The sequence below is a fragment of the Passer domesticus genome, chromosome 1 (assembly GCF_036417665.1).
Source record: "Passer domesticus isolate bPasDom1 chromosome 1, bPasDom1.hap1, whole genome shotgun sequence".
NCBI lineage: Eukaryota > Metazoa > Chordata > Aves > Passeriformes > Passeridae > Passer > Passer domesticus.
Window position 1 is genome coordinate 42,625,248 of NC_087474.1, and position 20,722 is coordinate 42,645,969.

At 42.1% G+C, this 20,722-nt stretch overlaps 1 protein-coding gene across 2 annotated transcripts in view; it reads right to left on the reverse strand.

Moving 5' to 3' along the window:
• The window catches only part of CPNE4 (copine 4), a 225,596-nt gene extending 204,941 nt beyond the window's left edge, over positions 1-20,655 (reverse strand). The window contains exon 1 of one of the 2 annotated variants that reach the window (XM_064416034.1): positions 20,450-20,655. The gene's annotated coding sequence lies outside the window, so the exon portion shown is untranslated. The remainder of the gene's footprint in view (positions 1-20,449) is intronic. The other variant, XM_064416045.1, reaches the window with a different exon arrangement.
• Between the last annotated feature and the right edge of the window lie 67 nt (positions 20,656-20,722).

A 20,722-nucleotide genomic window follows, 5' to 3' on the forward strand; every position in this document is an offset into this window, starting at 1 on the left:
TCCTAGTTTTGACCCTGTTTCCCTCCACAAGAGGTGCCAGTGTACCTCTGAAGTGCTGATGTGATGGGCAGCTCAGCACGCATAGTCCTTTTAAAGGAGAACAAGAATATTATCCTTGCTATTCAATCTATTTGCTTGCTTTCTTAGTTCAGGTTCAGGCACCTCTAACTCACTCATGCAAGTCCTTTTGATTAGTTAATTTATTGCCCTTATTGAATGTCATTCTGAAATTAAAAGGCTGGCGCATGAAAGCCTCAACACAGGACCTTTGCAGGGCCTATTTGTTGAACAGCCCAGTCCTTTTAATCAAGTTACTGAATTGCTCTGTTCCATCAGGCATGGTCTGATCTCCTGAGCCTCAAGGAATTTGGATGCAGGAAGAGGTAAATGTTAAACCTATTCTAATTTAATGATCTATATTCAGAAAAGGGTAAAATTGCTATTTAGCTAAGTAGATAATGAGGAACCAATTTTTAAAGGAATTACTAGGTCTGGAAATATGCATTGGCAATTTTTCATGGTAAATTGAAGTATTAAAGTAATGCACCTCTCAGGGATTTGACATGTGGCTGATTTTACATCTCTGCATTACTACATAGAATGGGGTAGAGTGCTGTGCAAAAGTCATCCTGGGAAATTTATTTGTGGTACTATACAAGACAGCACTCTCAGCCCAATCGACTCTGCAATACAGAGGCTGTGCACCCTTCTGGAGGGGAAGGGGAACGGGAACATCTTGTTTGGTACTGTGAAAAATGGAAAAAGTTAATCCTGAAACACCTAGACCTGATATAGAATGGATGTCACCCCAGGACACTAGGATAAAAAAATCATTAACATAACACACAAAAAAGGCTGCAAAACACTATAAGGTCTCTGAGACTCCACTTGTGTTAACATACTTTCATAGACACATACTGAAAACTGACTGGATAATTGCTCACTGTATTAAAGTTATTGCTGTCATACAATACTGGGTGGGAAATATCCTTTGATTGAGAGGTCAAGTGGTAAACTTATATATGGTCTCCAAAATGGAAGAGCCAAAATTAAGAATCATCTTTTCAACATGTCACTTGAAGGATGTGTTTTATCCCTCATCATGGGTTTTAATCACCAGGGTCATTAAAAAAACATAACAATAAAAAAGCCTCAAACAGAAACCACCAATAGGACAGGGTGATTAGCTGAAGCTCTGCTGGGGAGACTGAATTTGAGTTTCTCAAGTCCTGGTCCATTAACCTATTATTCTCACTTCTTGCTCTAATGTAACTTTTTAAATAATATATTTCACGTATAGAAAAAAATGAAATTATGAAACAACTAGGAATTTTATTAAATTATTTGAAATAAGCATTCCAAATAGCTGCTGTTTTAAAGGTAGTAAAGTATTAATTTATACTTTATAAGGGGGAGGATGAAGAGGGAAAAAAATAAAAAGAAAAACCATTTATAGCTATACTCCTATGTGGCATTAAATGCTGTGCCACTGATTCCTGTTGAGATAAAAAATTACTTTAAGCTGGGAAAATAGGGCTCCTAGAGTTCAATTTGAGTATTTTATAAAGAAAGATGGCAAAAACATAATGTGAGAAAACAATAGGTAACAAATAAAATGAAATCTGCATGTTGAACTGCAAACTGCAGTTCGGCTGCCAGAATTCAGCAAGGACAGTATATTACACAGAAACCCACCAGCAACTAGCAGTTTCTCAAGCCATGGTCCCAGACTGGCTTGGCTGGGCTTGTTGGATATTTTTTTACAGAGATAAATCTCTTACATAGATTTGCATGCTTGAAAATAGCTTTAAAGTTGTTCAGCTGGACCCAGAATATTATTAATATCTCCCCTTATTAAGTAATGTAGCATTACCCCAAGCTAATGCTACATTACTTAATAAGGGGAGATTCTTATTAAGCAGCTCTTTCTAAAATAATCAAAGCTAGATGAGGTGGAACAATCAACACTGTGCCTTTGTCTACAATGAAAAGACTTTGCTGGGACACCAAATTTAAAAATTCCTCTCCCATGGTCATAACAGGTATAAATCAAAGCAGACGTGCTAGCAGAGTTTGGACCAACTTGAGCTTTTACACATTTTAACCTCTTCAGCCTGTAGGGATGCAAGATACATGAACTGGCAAAAAATCACAGGCTCTACCAAGATATCTCCTCTAGGTAGCTGTGCTACCTGTCCCTTCCCTATGGCTCTGATGATAAAAAGCACTCCCTAATCTCCTTTCAGGAAAGCCAGTGAGCTAACTCAAACCCACTCCCCCATGCAAAGCAGGTTAAATGAGTCTAACAGATATAGACTGAAGCACAATACAGTAATCTGACACATCTGTTCTGCTTGCAGACCTGTACAGAAAAATGGTGCTGGTAGGTACCTGCAGATGACATCAGCTTTAAATAGTGCAAAAAACAAATAACTGTTTTGCAGCCAATGATTTTTAGTTGGAGTTAGTTTAGTCAGCCAAGTTAGAAGCTCAGAGCATAAGTAGGGAGACTCAGTTTGGCTCACCTGACTCACAGTAAATTGAGAGCCCTCCTTGACCCAAAGTTTAGATCCTGGTGTTGGTTACTTGAATTCCCTTCCTGTGCTTGGCAAGAGCTGATTAGGAGGAGGGTGGGAAGGGACTCACTGAAGTACAGGTAAATATTACCTTTAAGAAATAACTGTTGCAGCTAAAAGAACAAAGAATCCTTGCACAAAGTCCCAAAATTGTATTTTTGGTTTTGTCTCTTTAAAACACCCTCATAAAAAAATTGCTAGGACACTACAGAGGAATACCCAATCTGTTAAAATCTTTGTATAATCGCATAAAAAATACAGTAGAGACTAAGGAAAAAATCCTCCATGACTTCACTGGGCTGTTGTTCCATTCCTCGATATCTCCACAAGTCTGACATGCACCAGTTCTTTGCTCCACTTAATGACCTATCCCTTAACACCTGGTAACACACAAAGGAACACTAAAGTTCAATTTTAAGAGAGAGGGATAATGGTACCGGGGTGAGGTTAGGAGACCCCAGACACTCTCCACCCATACCCAACCCAGAACATGACTCAATCCCTCCCATTTCCCAGCAAGGCCCACACCTCCAGGCAGGTCTCCCCTGCATCACCCTCCTTCCTGCCCCCACAAGCTTCCAGCTCAGCAGCACCTTTTCTCTTACCTTCAACCCAAGGCAGCTGCTTGTCTTCTCAAAGAGTAATCAAATGCAATGCTAAGTCTCAGACATCATCCACTGCTGCAGGCAAAATGTTTTTAAAATAGTATACAATATTTGAAATAAATACCACACAGGCTAACTGTGTATTGCAACATGATTTAAGTCACTGTCTTCAGCACTGTTCTTTCTACACATCCATTTGGCTGCCATGATGGAAAATGCCAAAGCTCTAAAGACTATTGTTTATGACAATGGGAGTGTGAAAGTTTGCAGTCATAATAATGTAAAAAACTCAAAAGAGAAGAAAATTGAAGACATCATTCCAAAAACCCCTTACACATAAAAGATTTGACTGTCCCTTTATGTAGCTGACAAAGGAGCTTTCTTCCCTCCTTCCCTACTATAAAAAAAATCCCTCATAAAAAAATATTAATCTCAAAATATAATAAAAACTGAGAGGAATGGGAAAAATAATTTTATGGATTTTTTTCTACATGCATTATACAGAGCAATTTTTAGCCTAGAAAGAGGTATTGCAGTTTACCTAAATTGACTCTTGAGGGTATTGTACTTAGAATGAATGTTTAATAGATGTTAGTTCAGCTGAAGTAGTAAATAGCTCATGGAAGAGAAACAGCTCTAAATCTCTCCATAAACAGTAACTTTTCCACAAGGGCCTCTGCATGGGCTAAAAGAATATCTGCACTACTGATATATCACAAGCAACTATTTCTGCCTGTCACTTTATTTGTTTGAATAGAAATTAATCAAAACTTTGAGATCATGCTTTCTGCTCTTTTTGTCTAATATGCACAAAACACTGAAAAATGCCTTTTTAGCATTTTGTGTCAGCGTGTGTGCTGGACTGGAAATCCAGACATCCCTCTTCTGGTGTCTCACTGCCACAGGTCTTTTGTATGCTTACAGACTAATCCCATAACCCTGCTGCCCCTCAGTTCCCAGAGAGCAGAGCTGGAACAGCATTACTTCCCTTCTTTACACAGATTTGAAAAAGCACAGCAGCAATGTTTGTGAGTCACTCACCACAGCACAGAGGAGCCACACATGCAATGGTTGTAGGAATTCAGGGGCTTGTTCAAAGTGTGACTTCAAAGGCAGTTTTTCTTTTTAATCTTCCCTTCCTTTTCTTCCTGTTTCAACCTTTCATATTGGCTCTTCCTTCCCAGGGGGTTAAAACCAGCTCCCAAATACACACTTCAGGTATGCAAGACCATGACAGGGAGATCTGTCACCTGGCATTGCTGCCCAGATGTACCTCATACCTAAGCCTTGCTTTCCCAGAAAACCCTACAGGAACAAGAGCAAAAGAAGCTGAGAGTCACCACTTCCCTTGACAACTGACAATACCCTGCACAATAGCAAGAGGTTCCCAAACAAGTTGAATAGGACAGAGCAAGAGCTACCAAAAATGTTTATTCAGATAAACAACCCAATAACTCAGTTTCAGTCCCTCTGATGCACCAAGTTATTAATAATTTCCACTCACTTTGCTAAATCCCTTCAACCAAAAATTGAATAACAATTCTGTTTCTAACACTAGTGCTATTAATGCAGTTAGCTGATGCTGCCTCAGTCAGTGTGCCCCTGCCAGTGATGTACTCCAACAGCACATGAAACCAAGCTGAAGCAGAGGCACTGCATCTCCTCTCCCTGCTGCAGCCAGCTGCACAGGGAATCCAGGCAGTTCTCTTGTCCTCTGGCCCAGCTCCAAGTACAAACATTTTACAGAAAAAGGAAAGTTTCATTTTATTGACAGAAAGTCCTCTAACTATGGGCCCATGCACTTAAGGGCCAACAATCTTTGCTGTTGACTTTTACAGCCACCTAAGTGTTCTGCTGCCATGAAAGCTACTTCAGAAAATAATTTTTTTTCAGGAAAGGAATATTTAATTTGACCGTCCAAAATCTTAAAAAAACCCCAACAAAATCATTGTTCTTTCAAAACAGCTAACAAGTTAGATGAAGATTTGTATCAGAACAAAGCAAGCAAGCATTTATGGTTACTTGGTTCAGCGGCCAATTAAAAATCAAATGCTTTATTCACCTGACTCTGCAAGCAAAGAAAAATGTTTTTCTGACAAATGAAAGGCAGAAAGGACATCTGCTTCAATCCAGGTCAATGGTTTAGGAGTACAATTCAGGCTTCTCGCATCTGTCTAGTCCCTGAACCTCTGAGCTGGGCTTGGGGTAGCGATGTTCCTCCCACTTTAAGCAAAGAGCAGGTTTCAGACCACTTGATGGACCTGAATAGACATAAGTCTCCAGAGCCCGATGAGATGCATCCCAAAGTCCTGGGGAAACTAGGTGATGTTGTTGCCAAGCCCCTCTCCATGATACTTGAAAAGTCATGGCAGTCAGGTGAAGTTCCTGGTGACTGGAAAAAGGGGAAACTACTCCTGCTTTTAAAAAGGGAAGAAAGAAAACTACCAGTGAACCTACCTCTGTGTCTGGGAAGATCGTGGAGTAGATCCCCTTGAAGAAATGTTAGGGCACATACAAGAGAAAGAGGTGATCCAAGACAGCCAGCACACCTCTACTGAGGTCAAATCGTGCCTGAGCAATCTTACGGCCTTCCATGATGAAGTGATGGCAACAGCCCACAAGGGAAGGCCAATCATTTCAATCCACCTGGACTTCTCTAAAGCTTTTGGCACAGTCCTAAATGACACCCTTATCTCCAAACTGGAGAAACACGGGTTTGAAGTTTGGACTATCTTTTTGGATGAAGAAGCAGCTGGACTGATGCAGCCAGAGTTGTGGCCAATGGCTTTATGGCCAAGTGGAGGCTGATGGCAAGGGGTGCTCCTAAGGGCTCTGTCTTGGGATCTCAGCCCTATCATGTCTTTATCAATGACATAAACAGCAAGACTGAGTGCACCCTCAGCAAATTTGGAGATGACACCAAGCAGAGTAGTACAAATGATGCAGAGAAGGAAAAGGATAGGATGTCATCCAGAAGGACCTGGACAAGCCTGAGAAGTGGACCCATGAGAACCTCATGAAGAAGTACAACAAACCAAGTTGTTCAGCCTGAAGCAAAGAAAGCTCTGTGGAGACCAAATTGTGGCCTTTCAGTACTTAAAGAGGGCTTATGAAAAAGAGTGACAGCAATTTTTTTTTTACATGGGCAGATAGTGGTAGGGTAAGGGGGACAGGATTTAAAATAACTTAAATCTCTGCTCTTTCAGATATTCAGAAGAAATTCTCCACTGTGAGGGTGGTGAAGCACTGGCACAGGTTATCCAGAGAAGCTGTGGATGCCCCATCTCTGGAAGCGTTCAAGGCCAGGCTGGATGAAGACCTCAGCAATCTGACCTACTAGATGATGTTACTGGCCATGGAAAGGTTGGAACTAGGCTATATCTAGTATCCCTTCCAACCTAAATTGCTTTATGATCCTATTATAATTTTAAAAATAGAAAATTAAGAGTTATTACACAAATATGAAGTAATTAGAAGCAAGTTGGGGTTTTCTTTCAAGTTTTTTATCTTAACAATAAGGTTAAGGAGAACCTCCTTATAAATAAGGTTTCTTATTTATAAGATAAATAAGGAATAACTTAATAAAATTATAAAGTTACTTAATAACCTAATATTAACTCCTTAAAGTCTGTTTTAGACAACCCTAACAGTAAGAGCTGAGTAGAACCAAGAGCTAGATATTTAATGAGTACTAAAAGCCTGTTCTCTTTATCTCTGAATAAAACACAAAAATACTCAGTTGAAAATCTTTATACATAATTTGTTTAAATAGAACACAAAAAAACCCTGAATATTTTCAGATGTTTATGTTTGATTTTGAGATACTGATCACAACTTGCTTTTTCATTTCCACCACTAGCAAGAAAACAAAATGACAAAACAATGTAAAATATTAAACTGTGTCACTGTATTTTGTTTGGTTTGCTTTCTTTTCTCATCTTCTACCCAACTCAGTGTTGTTTAGTGCTTTGTGAGCATTTTTTATGATGGAATAAACCCTAGTAAAGTCACAAAACTGGGCTCTGCAAATGCTGTAATTCTGTAATAACACATCCCTAGAGAAAAAACATACTAGAAAACAGTGCTTCCTGTCCCACTTTCCATTTTCAAAGCATCCCAGAAGCATTAAATCCTTAAACCCCACAAGAATTAATGAAGAAAACCCTCTTAGCATTTTTGCCTAACATTTCTTCTCCATGAGCTGTCATGAAAACATGGATGGGCTAATGCTTCAAACTGTTTCCTTGAGATTGTTTGGTTTGATTTTTAAGCAACTTTTCTTATTACTTGCAGTAGGGAAATGTTCTGATCATCTCCTTTCACCAAATCAGTGCTCTGAGACCCCACAGCCTTCTTTTGTGCTCCTATAAAATGTGGGTGGTGACTAGTGCAGCACAGAGAGAGGGCCAAGTGACAGCTGGAGAAACCTATATTGCTAAATCATGTTCAACGTTTATTTAATCTTCTCTGATTAAAGTCTGAGTACATCTCTGAAAACACACAGAGATGCTTGCAAGCATCAAATATGATCTAGCGAACTATTTAAAACAGGTATGGCCAGCCTTCCTTGTTGCCAGGTCCTCACACCAGCATCCTCACACAGCTCCAAGCATTGACCCACACCACTTAAAGAGAAACAGAGATCATTCAACAGGAAAGGGATGACATGGGCTCTCATGAATCACACCCTGGTAACACAAGTGATTTCAGCACGGCAACTGTCACAAGAGGCCCTTTCAGATGTTCATCCTCTACATAAGCCCAACTGTACAGGCAAGTAGGGATTAACAGACAATTTGGCAGGACCTCCTGCAAAGTGCTAGCAGCTCCATCCATCTCCACCCATATCAACCAAAAAAGTTATCAACACCTTTCAGTTCCTCTGCTCCAAAGTTTCTGCTGCTCACACACAGTTTCTTCTGCAGGGGAATCCTGGCAAGCCCCTCTCTGTGGTGGGTGACAAACAAAGCAAACCAAATGTGACTGCCTCACTCTTTACAAGGCTTACAAGGCATTTTACCCTGACAGCCAATGCATTACCTTTTCCACAGAGGTCATCTTCTGTGTTTTCCTCCTAACACAGGGCTAATAAGAGCATTTAACACCCATCACTCGCTCATTCATAAGCTTTTAGTTGCATACTAATTTTTCCTTCATTTCAACACAAGTGACATGACCTTCTACCTTATTTTCCACCTGCAAGTCTACTGGGTGTTCTCCATCTGCTTACAGCATCCATAATCAATTTAAAACAAATAAACAGCAAATAAACACAAACAAACAAAAACACAAACAACACAAAATCCAGACTACAAAAATTCTTCACTAGCAGAGCCAGGGATAGGTCACATGAAAACCACTTGAGAGAAGCCAAATTTGTGGTCTAATGTATATATCTTCACTAAGCCAGGGAAACCACAATCAATAACGGGTTATGTTCAACTGGAGTTTCTTGGCAACAGCTGCATGAAAAACATTAGGGCTCCTCTCCCCTTTGTCTTCCCATATCTTTCAGTAACCACTGGTCACTGCCACTTCTACAGAACTTGCATGTTCTGCTGGAAACCTACACACTGGTAATCTGTGAAAATTTCTGGAGCGCAGCTCGTACTTTGTTGGTGAATTTAAGGAGATCAGTTACACTGCAAGTCACTGCATCCATCTTCCCTAATTGTCTTGAACTGCAGGAGAAATGGACCATTTCAAATTGATCAAATCCTCAACATTCTCTCTCTGCTATTTCATTCAACCCCAGCTTAGCCTCCAGTCACAGTTAAAAACATTCACATCAGACAATGGATGGTCACAGAGAAATGGATGCAACAGCATGAAAGGATTATTCACCTGCTAATTGGGTGGTTAAACATAACTACTTCCATAATAAACCACCAAGTCATAAGTGCAAGTAAGGAAATTCACTCTGGGTACTCATTTTAGAGAATGATTACAGACTAACTGCCACAGTGAAAGGAATTATAGGAAGGAAAGTAGTAAAATTCAAGTCATGCAAAACTCTGCTTTATGCACATTATCATCATAAATTTCTACAGAATATCTTTATTTGGCTTCACTTGTAAAAGTCATGCCTCATCCTAAAGTTACACAGTACAAACAAGGTTTAGACCTTCTCTAATGCCATGTAGGTAGTGTTTATGAAAGAAAACTGGCAGGAACAGATTTATTCCAGTAAAAGAAGGACCAGCATAGTTTAATCGGACAGGAAAGCAAATCAATACATTAACATCATGAGTATCAAGGTGCAGAAATTAAAGATTTGTTTAAGGCAGGAAACAAACATCTTCATAGCAAAACTAGTTTTTGTAAGCACCAGCTAAACATTGGTTCAAAGCAAATCCATGTCCATTGCAGATTAAAATAGCTAATTTTTAAATCTCCTCCAGTCAGCCCTTCTGAGAGTCACTGCTTGCCTTCAAGTAAACTTATTTGAGCAGTTAACTCCAAAAAGTTTAAAGGATGCTGCTTCAAAAGATGTTTTAGAGAACTTCAAAACAAATTGTATCTGATATTTTGACTATTTTTAAACAAACCAACCCAATCCACTTACTTAGGTGACAAATTCAACCCCTAATTAGGGAAACACCTGGAAAGAACACCGCTGTGAGAAATTTCAACTGGATACAAGAATCCCAGCAAATTTTTGGTTTGCTACAGCAGGAAGTAAAAATAATGGATTGGGGAAAAATCATTCTGCAGCATCACATCCTAATGAAAAAGACAATATTAGTGTGCATACAGTCTTGTCATCCAGTCGGTTGATTGCTTTGAAAAACAAAACTAGCAGAAATAATCCTGTAAAAACTTCTGCAACTTGACTGCTCTCAAATTAAACACTTCACAAAAAAGCAACCAAGCCACAACCAAAATAAAACAACAAATCACACAACCCCCCTGCCCTCACCACATACAACCACCACCACTCCAGTGCATTAAATAACCCTTAACAAAGCAGAAAGTAAAAGATGGCTGATGTGCCAGTCCCTTTCATAGCACCTGATGGATGCTTATGCCACCATGTCTGAAGCTTTAAGTGGCATCTCTTTGAGGAAGCTGTCCCTCTTCATAAAGAGTAGTGGGAAATCATTCACATCGCAATTTACACACCTCCAGCAGAAAGAGGGGTGGGTGACACTTTCCCAAGGTGTCAAACTAGCTCTTGATTAGCAAGTGATAGAAGCCACTTCAAGTTGTCAAATATCTGAATTGAAACAGCAAATAGATCAAAAAAGCATTAATAAATAGACAGTTTACAAAATAGGACCATTACCACCTGCACACTGTCAGAACTCTTGGTTCAAGGAAAAAAACAACATCAAAACCAACCCCAAACAAACCCCATTATTTTCAGTTTGTTAACTCATGTGATTTTCTATCAGAAACTTGTTGGCTTCCTTCATATACTGCATAGATATTAACAATTAATATTAACAATTTTAAAAAGCTACATTTTCAGTGTAGAAAGGAAAAAACAAACCTGAAAGCCTACTTTCTGGAAGATTTCATAAAATCATAAAGGATGTGGCTGAAATACCATTTGTCACAAAACTCAATTAACTGTATCTGAAAACTTAACAGTAGACACTCTCTGCTCTTCAAGCTTTCAACTGAATGAAATCTCAATGATTCCAGAATTTTTTTCTGTTGCACTACTGTTCCAATGAGAAAGTTTTCCCAGTGTTTGACCTGATTTTCCACTGTAGATTACAGAAGTTCCTAGTCTGTAAACTTACAAATGCAAGAAAACATTTAGTTCCTTTCCTGATACTCTCTTCCTTTCCTGACATTCAAGACAGGAATAATTCTAGCTCCAATGAATGCAATGTAAGTTTTGCTTTGCATTTTAAGAAAGTGAGAACTTTACTGGTTATTTTTTCATTAAAAACACACTTGTAATGTTTGATCCTTCTATCCCTTGGGAAATACCAGAAGTATCATCCTGTCTCTTCATAAAACTTGTTCTTATTTTTAACTTCCTTCTAATTTTACCTACTGCACCAGGCTTTCCTGCATATAACATAGCAGGCACACGTCCTGATTCTAACTCTCAGTCCATCGCTCCTTTACAACTCCTGTCAACATCTTGAGCTTTACCTTCCTCTATTTCCTCTTTTTGATAGTTTTTGGGCCTTTTTTTTTTTTAGAATTCTAGAACAACTTATGTTGAAAAACCTTTAAGATCATTGTGTCCAACAATTAATCTAGTCCACCACTAAACCATGTCCTTAAGTGACACATCTATGAATCTTTTAAATACTTCCAGGTATGGTGGTGCCACCAGTTCCCTGGGCAGCCTGTTCCATAAACTTTGATAACCTTTTCAGTGAGAAGATTTTCCCTAATATTTAACATAAACTTTTCCTGGCACAAAAATAGAGTTTTCCTGACCATAGGCAATCCACTTCAGCACCACTTGTCTCTGTCCAGGATCAGGCAAACAGCCAATTACAAACCACATTAGTGTCAGAAACACATACAAAATCCCACTGACAGGTAAAAGTCCAGCACAGAGAAGGCTTAAGTTACAAGGCTTCTCCATCCACCATCCAGTTATTTTGAAAGTAGTTCAAATAACCTTGCAGCTACTATTCACTGTGTGTTCCCCTAAGGGAATTGGCACAGCATAGCTCATACTGATTTCACACCTCAGCTTTGTGTGAATCCTCCTCCTAGGGGTTCAGCTATCTGTGATTCAAGGCCTAGTTTTGACACAGCAGAACTGCATAACCTTGAATGAAACTTCTAAGGAAACTGCCAGCTTGCAAAAAAGCTGTGCGACAATACTCAGACTAGAGCCATGATAGACAGGAATGGCAAATCTGCAGCTAGACATAAGATCCTTGAAAGATCCCAGGCTGTTAACAGTTCAAGGACTCAAAAAAAACCAAACAAAAAAAATCCCTCAAAAAAAGCAAAAGCAAAAACCAACAAACAACCAAAAACGACCCAAAAAAGCTGTGGAAAAAACCCAGGAACACTGAGAATCAGTCCATCCAAGGCACAATAGAAGTGAACTTTCCCCAGTACCGATGACTGCCAGGCCAGCAATGGTGCCAGGATGAGTGTGGCCACACCTGGAGATCTGGGTTCCTCAGTGAAAGAACAATATGGGCATACTGGAGAGACACCAGCAAAGGGCCACAAGGACAACGAAGGGGTGGGAGAATCTCACCTAGGAGAAAGGAGAACCAGGACTGTTCAGCCTTGAGTACAGAAGGCCCAGGGGAGAAATTACTAACATAGACAAACACTTGAAGAGAAGGCACACAGAGCACATAGCTGACCTCTTTCCAGTCCTGCCCAGATGTGATGGGCACAACATGAAACACAGTTCTTTCTGAGCATAAGGAATCACTTTTTGCACTGTGAGGGTGACCAAGCACTGGCACAAGTTGCCCAGGGAAGTTGTAGTTTCCCTCCCTGGAGAAATTCAGAAACCACCTAGACACAGTTCTGAGTGACTGGCTCTAAGTGGACATGCTTGAAAAGGGGAATTGGACCAAATGACTTCCAGAGGTGCTTCCAACCTCGGCTGTCCTGTGTGGTTGTGAGGCAGGTGTCTTAGACTGTTATGTCAGTGCTTTGCATGGTTGCTAGTCACCCACCACACTTCTCAGTTGGTAAATAACAGTTTTAAAATTATGTGCATCTTGTTTTCATAGTCTCTTTGTGCACACACTCTTTTTTCACTTTGTGAACAAAGTCGCCAAGGGAACACTACAGCTAAATGCATTAGCTTCTCCCCACTGGGGTGGTTAACAGGAACTCCCACCTAACAGAATCCGTACTGCCAACCAAATTCACTGAATAGTTAAAAAATTTCTATGGTTATGAAGGCACTGATGAAATCAGAAAGTTCATACATAATAAGTCCCCATAAACCAGACATTTTAGCTTTGAGTGCAAAATCTGAAATATCATTTCCCTTACTAGCCCATGGAAAACATTTACAAATTAATCACCTGAAGAGTACTTTTCCTTATCATTGTAACTATCATTGCAATCCATTTTATTTAATGTTGCAGTTTTTATTACAAACTGTTTTGAGTTGATGGGGAAGCATTGCATCAGCTTATTCACGTATCTCTTTCTTGAGTCCACAGTTGAACAAAATTCATAAATAGGATGATTAAAATTCAACTCACACAAAAAAATTATTGCATAATCAGTGACTTTCACGTCATTATTTGCACTTAAAATAATTACAGAAGCAAGATAATATTTAATTCAATACTAAGGGATAATCTCATAAAAATATTTAAATATTTTCATGCCTTTTTCTGTATACCTTATTTTAAATCAGCCATTTATTACAAATCTATGTTCAGAGATGAAGTTTTAGTCTCCTATTTCTAATTATAAGCTGCTTCTGACATTTCAAACTGCAGTTACAACCTGCATATAATGAACATTTATTCTGCCTTATCTCCCAGCCATTGATAGGGAGAGATACAAAAGTATCTGATCAAGTGAAGAAAAACTGACTATCTAACATAGTTCACCAACTTCTTCATTTCTGACTACTCTGCAGTCCTAACCCAGGTTTTTTCTTACAGAAGACAAGATTTTGATGGATAGGAAAAGGAAGAACTGACACTGTCATTTTTCCTATAAGTTGCACATGATCTTTTAAGATATAAAATCAAAACTAACAGAAATATTTATTTTGAATCTCTAGTAAAGTTAGCATGACTGCTTATATGTCACAAAGAGGCAAAATTAAAATTACAAATAGTCAGGCAACACTTAACTTAGATGAAGAGCCAAAAGGACTTTTCCTAAATTCAGCAAAAATTACAGGTGCCTTAAAGGTTTGTGCTTGATCTTTCTTAACTTGACTGTGGCCACCTCCAGCATATACTGTCATCCCCAACATAAAGAGCTGACATTGTATTTCATACATCTCCAAAATCACACACACACAAAATTTAAAATAAAGCTTTAGTACAGCAATTTTTTTTTCAGTTTTTCCACACAAGTGAAGCTGGGCCTCAGCCCTGATCTTTAATGCAAGCTTAAAACTGAAAGCTTTCTGGAAGGTTAAAAAGAACATCCCCAAGCAGTTACAAGCCGCCTGCAATCCCTCACAGAGGACTGGACCCTTCTTAAAACATTCCAAATAAATAATTTCATGGATTTTTACAGATTTTCTTTTCTTCCTGCTTTCTTTGATCACTATACAAAGATGAGTCTGCCTGGCCAAATGGCTGGCAAGATCCCCAAGCCATTTTCTATCTTTTTCAGTGAACTCTAATGATCCCATAAAACTTGCACCATAAATTAAAAGTAAAAGCATCTGCTTTTATCAACATATGATGTACCAGGGCACCATTTGCACCAGGAGTATACAAATTATATGAAACGCTATCAACTCACAAATGCAATGGTAACAGCAGCAGCAATTAGTGTAAAACCAAATAAGAAACAGCTGTCTACATTACTTAGCACACTGTTAGCTGCAGGTTATTCATTTGTCCACATTTCTGAGCATTTTACTGGCAATGACTTCAAAGTGCCAGTCACAGTCCTCACATAATGGTACACTTATTACCTTACTGCAGATATTGTACAAGATATTTTTAATTCAACAAGCCAGTTCTGTGTTTTTCATGATACTCAGTTGATTTTGGCAGAGTTCTTCTAGATGGCAACTAACATTAGCAATCCTAGTCCTTCACTTTATGCTGAGCCAGAGTGGCAAGCATTACTAAAGACAACAATCTTGCCAGAAGGCTCTGCACAATGTAATGCAAAAGGAGAAACTTTCTCAAGTAAGCAGTCAAAAAAGGAGTCAGAAATTAATTCTGGCACTGCCCCTGTCCGAGCTGCACCTCATAGCCAAATTATTGGCTTTTTCCACCTGTCAGAAGGGTGCCTTGCCCTCTCCAGATGCACAGTGAATGTCTACCTTGCTGCCTGATGACTGACAATCCAAGTAACTTTTAGTGATCAATTCACAGGAGGAAATTACAGAAGGCTGTAGGTTAGAAAACCATGGATTAATTGTCCAAGCAGTTCACCAGCTCAGTCTTCTATGCAAACTTTTCTTCCTTGGGGCTCACCTGCTTTCCATTTGTCCCCTATTCAACAAAAGGGAATCTTACTTGGTACTACTCCAGCTCTCTGTGACAGCCACTGACTTCCAGGCTTTTCTGAGCCACTTTGCAGTCACTAGTAAATAATGCTGTGGGTATTCCCCCGGTGTCAATCACACAATATTGACAAGAAATCAGAAATCAAAGTCACACAGCCAGGAATCACTGCTTTGGCCATAAAAGGTTGGTCTGCCCAAGTATCCTGTTCGTGCCCCACCACGAGGTGCTTCTTGCACTGCCTTCAGTCAGGCTACCAAAGAAGCTGGCAGACATTTCATTTCCAGCTTTGGAGAGCCTGGGCTGGCAAAGTAGGAGAGGTTAGTGGAAACAATAGGGCGGGGGGAGGGCAGCGAGCTAAGTTAGGAGAGGAATCTCCTTCTACTCAGACCAGCTCCTACACAGAACGAGGCTCACAACGAAAGAAAGGGCTTTGATGTCGCAGGACACCACAGTAAAGCAGGCGATCGCTGCGAACGGGAATGAGCGCAGGATGTGCCTCAACAGGGGAGCGGAACAAATGGCTCGGGATGCGCATCCCGCGGGGAGCATGCCCCTCACCGGGGGAGCGGAAGGAGTGGCTCGGGATGGGCGTCCCGCCCCGCACAACCTCCGGCATCCCGGATGTCTAGGGATGCGCCGGGATCCCCGCACTCCCTCCGGCACCCCGGGTGTCTCGGGATGCGCCGGGATCCCCGCACTCCCTCCGGCGTCCCGGGTGTCTCGGGATGCGCCGGGATCCCCGCACTCCCTCCGGCGTCCCGGGTGTCTCGGGATGCGCCGGGATCCCCGCACTCCCTCCGGCGTCCCGGGTGTCTCGGGATGCGCCGGGATCCCCGCACTCCCTCCGGCGTCCCGGGTGTCTCGGGATGCGCCGGGATCCCCGCACTCCCTCCGGCGTCCCGGGTGTCTCGGGATGCGCCGGGATCTCCGCACTCCCTCCGGCGTCCCGGGTGTCTCGGGATGCGCCGGGATCCCCGCGAGCTCCGCCGGTCCTCGGGCGCCCCCCGGCGGCTCCGCCCGCCCGCCGGGAGCTCCCGGACCCCCGGCCCCGCTCCCGGACCCCCGGCCCCGCTCCCCGGCCGCAGAGTCACCGCCGCCCGCGGAGGTGGCGGGTGGGTTAATGGCACCGAGACCGGGTCGGTACCGGGACTTCCATACTTAGCGCTGGTCTCGGGTACGGAATTAGTTAACGGGGACTGACACAGAAACGTCATTATTGGGTAAATCCCCCCGTTTCTGCAGGCTGCAGGTGGAGCTGCCAAGGCAGTTTGCTTAGACGCACCCTTCACATAATCATTTTCTTAAGGAAATCAATGGGAATTGGGTTTTACTGCATCAGTTTTCACTCAGCATTTAAGTATCTGAGAGAAAGGGAAAGTACTGGTAAAATTTCCCAGTAAAGCAGCTTGCAATGTAAAATTTCCATTCCTGTCTCACTCCTGGTTAATTTTTGCTGTCCGGATGGTATTCAAGCACCTGCCCTGAAACTCACTCCAAGCTCTGTGCTCAGCCACAGCAGATGCTAGGAGTTTAGTATTTCTGCACCCTCACAGCTGTGATTCAGCAAAGCATTCCAGCTTATTCACCAAAACACTTGGGCATGTGCTAGTTTTCAAGCATGCATGTAGCTCCCCTCACCTCTGTGTAGCTTTTTTCTAGGCCACAAATGCCACTTTCAGACCTACCTTTCCCTGAGAATCCAGGCTGTTTGAGGACTGCACACCAACTGGAAGAAGAATGTGTCCTGAGTCAAAGCTAGATGGCAACTTCACAGCTGTGTAGCATTTGCAGCATGAAAGGGCAAGCAGGAGCAAATTAACACAACTTCATTTGCTTAAAGACAGCAACTACAGATTAATGGGAGATAAAATGAGGGTCTTTAGCGACTCAGATGTGAATATAAACTGAATAAAAACCTCTCTCTACCAACAACTAGCATCTTTGGCAACTGCATCAGCAAAGGACACTTCAGTTCCAAGGGCAGAGAAAAGCAGAACTGCACAGACCAGCTACTTTGCAGATTTTTCTGTCAGGCATCTTGCAAAAAGACTGAAAATACTTAGCCGCCCTAAAGTTTTACACTGAAGGTTTTAGGAGCAAAAACAGACAATTTGGTCACAAATGCTTAAACCCCAAGTTACCATTTTCATCAGCCTTGGCATAGCTCTTTGTAGGCATGCATCCTTCATCCTCCAGTCAGAACTTCCTCCTTGCCTAAAGTCACCTTTCCAATCAGATCCACTACAGCGGATGATATTAAATTTTGGATTGGATATTTATGCAAAGTGTTGCTGACTAATGGTTGCACAGGAACCATAATGCTGACCACTGGCTATCTCACATTCAAATTTCACCACTCTAACCATCCATTAATAGAGCTTTGTTTTTGCATGGAGTCTAATAGAGGATTTTAAACCATCAAAATAATAAACCCAGGAAAAGGGAAGCTATGACAGCATGATAAACTGCCAGTGCCTACCAAATACCATGTGCATGCAAAGAGATAGAAAAGGAATGTAATAGAAAAACACTTCAGACTTTGAATGTTGTCAGCCAACCATTGAATGCAATACCTAGAAAGAGCTGCTCAAACAATCTATAGCAAACAAGGCAGACAAGCCAGATCGAACTGCCAGTCTAGACCTTTTTCAATCTGGTCTCAATGTTTTGCTCTTTCAAACTCAGCAAGGCACTTAATGTCTTCATATCCATGACACTTTTTAGCCCACCTCGTAAAGGCAAATCAACAATTGTGATATATAAGTGATAGCTGCCGTCGACAAGTCTCCATTAAACCAGCCCTGAACACGGAACACCACAATGTGCACCCCATTAGATTCTCTGTGTATGGAGAGCTTCAGGCTCTGGCACACTGCTAAGAGGATGCTTTTTCTGTTCAACTTGCAAATATCCAATCTCTTGAGCAGAATTAGTTCACTAGAATTCACCTTACTTCAGTGCTTCAAACTGGGGTACATTTAATTACACTGGTTTAGAAAAATATCTGCCCAAAGATTAGGGCTGTCATGTTAAGCATGACAGCTCAGCTGCATGCTGGCTACTGGGCTCTACAAACTGATAATGCTCTTCACATGCATATTAAGGATCTCCTTTTGAATGTTATTAACAGCTTTCTTGAATACTTTTAACTTCAGTGATACACAATTTGTTTTCCATCACCCCAGCTCTGGGAAGCTGTCCATCGCACCCCTGAGTTTTTTCCATAGACTTATCCTTAAAGATATTAGGTATCCAACCTCCAACAAGGTTAGCAATACCAACACATGTATTTGCAGACACTGAATTTACATGCAATGAAGTCATACTGGATTGTGGTCTCAGTTTGGGAACACCAGTACTGAATACCAAAGTTAACAGAGTTATGCCCCGCTTCAGAAACACTCCCTATTTGCTTAAATGGAAATGAAATTGTCCCAAACATAGCAAATACACCTGCTCCACTAAACACTATTTTAAGGCTATTTGAAGCTCTCCAGTAATGTGCACTTGAACTCCACAGACCACAGTACAACACCTTTTTCTCATTTGAATAGCTAGATCAATCAGACCTACGCCACCTGAAATTTCAAGGAACCAAGAACAAACTTGAGAAGGGCTATCCCAAAGGAGTTTTTCTCATCTGAAAGTAGTTACAACCCCAAAGAAAAATATTGGGTTTTGTTTGTTCCACCCTCCCCAAGTCTGGTCCTATGTTGCTGCTACTTGAAGGGCAAGAAAGTTTCCATTTTATTCTACCTACTTTCCTGCCTTAAAAAAAACAAAAAAAAACCAAAAAAAAACCAAAAAAAAAGAAAAAACAAAACACCAATAAACCAATTTCACATAAACTCTTCCAGCTGCAGCAAGAAGAAAAGTTCCACAAACAAATGACTGGATTCTGCAAACTGCTTACTGTCAGGTATTTCGGCAGTATAGAAAAAAAAAGAACAGCAGTAACTGAATAGTCAGCTCACATGTGTGGAAATTGAAACCTCCAAGCTATTCTGGGAGCAATGCTCTGTTTTCTGTAACATTTCTGCATAATCACACCAGAAAGCATGCTATTTGCTGGAGAGACTATGATTACATGCATGTCTGTACACCTTCTGTTACAGCTGAGTCCCTGGTTATTAAAAAGCGCATCTGAGGCTCAACTGCAACACAAGCAAAATAAAATACGTTCAGGATGAAAGAGTTAACCTGGCACTGCCAGCAAAACACATGGAGCACTTCTAAATCACAATTGCTATCTTTCCAAAGGATGTCACCAGCTTCCCTGTTTACCCAACACGTTTACTCTTCTTTAAAGCAGGTAAAAGAGTCCTCCTCCTGCCTTGTACACGTCGAGTGGAGAGGGCTTAAAGCAGAGAAATGGAACAAATTTGACTTGAAAGTACTTCAGCTGGACCAGTGAAAACAAGATCCAGTTGCAAAGTTACCTAACTGAGCCCGTACTGCACAACTACAGCCAGTTGTGTAACAAACCTCAGGACAATTTTACAGCTCTTAATCAGGCAAAACTCCCCGCTGATTTCCACGAGGGAGCTCTAATCAATCAAAAGCTCTGTGAACTGATTCCGGTTTTCTGCTTTTTAATGAAAAGGTTTATTTTGAGCTATGAGAACATCAGATTATATGAACTCGGCAAACCCACAGCACGCACTTTATCGGCGTAAGGAATTCGTCCTGTGTTTTAATCTACCAACTGTATTTGGTAGTGTACAGGAAAAAAAAGTAACAACACCTGAACTGACATAGAATAATTTCACCAATAACGGACCTATTCTCCTGACAGGTAAAGAGAAGATGGAATAGACAGAGGGAGATCCGCAGCTCTTTAATTAAACACCACCCTCTTTGGGCGAACGGGGAAGACCAGCGTCCCCGCCCGGGTTCCTCCTTGAAGTTACGCCGCTCCCAGCGGCAGCCGGGAAGAGAATCCCCCGCGACGAGCCCGCAAGTGAGCGGCGGGGATTCCGCGAGCATCCCGAAACCGCGCAGGGAACACCCTGCCGGAGCGGCGGCACCGAGGGTCGGAGGGAGGCGGCCGGGATGCGAGGGGTCCGCTCCACGTGTCGCCCGGGGCGACAGAGCCCGGCGCGCCCGTCCCGCCGCCGCCCGCTCCCCGAGTCCCCTCAGGTGCGCCGCCCGCCCCTACCTGCCCGCCGGCCGCAGCAGCGACGAGCCCCCTTCTGCCGCGCCGGGTCCCTGTCAGCGGTCGACGGGAGAGCAGGAGCGCTGTCCCGCCGGCTGGGCAAGCCCCATGTGAAGAGGAGCGAGGGAGCCCGGCGGCTCCACCAGCGCGGCCGAGGGGAGGGGACGCGGGGAGGCGGCGGGAGGGCGGGACGCGCCCGGCGCTGCCCCCGCGCGGAGCCGCCCCGGCCCCGGCCGCGCCGGAGGCGCCGAGCCCCGGCAGCGCCCCCTGCGGGCA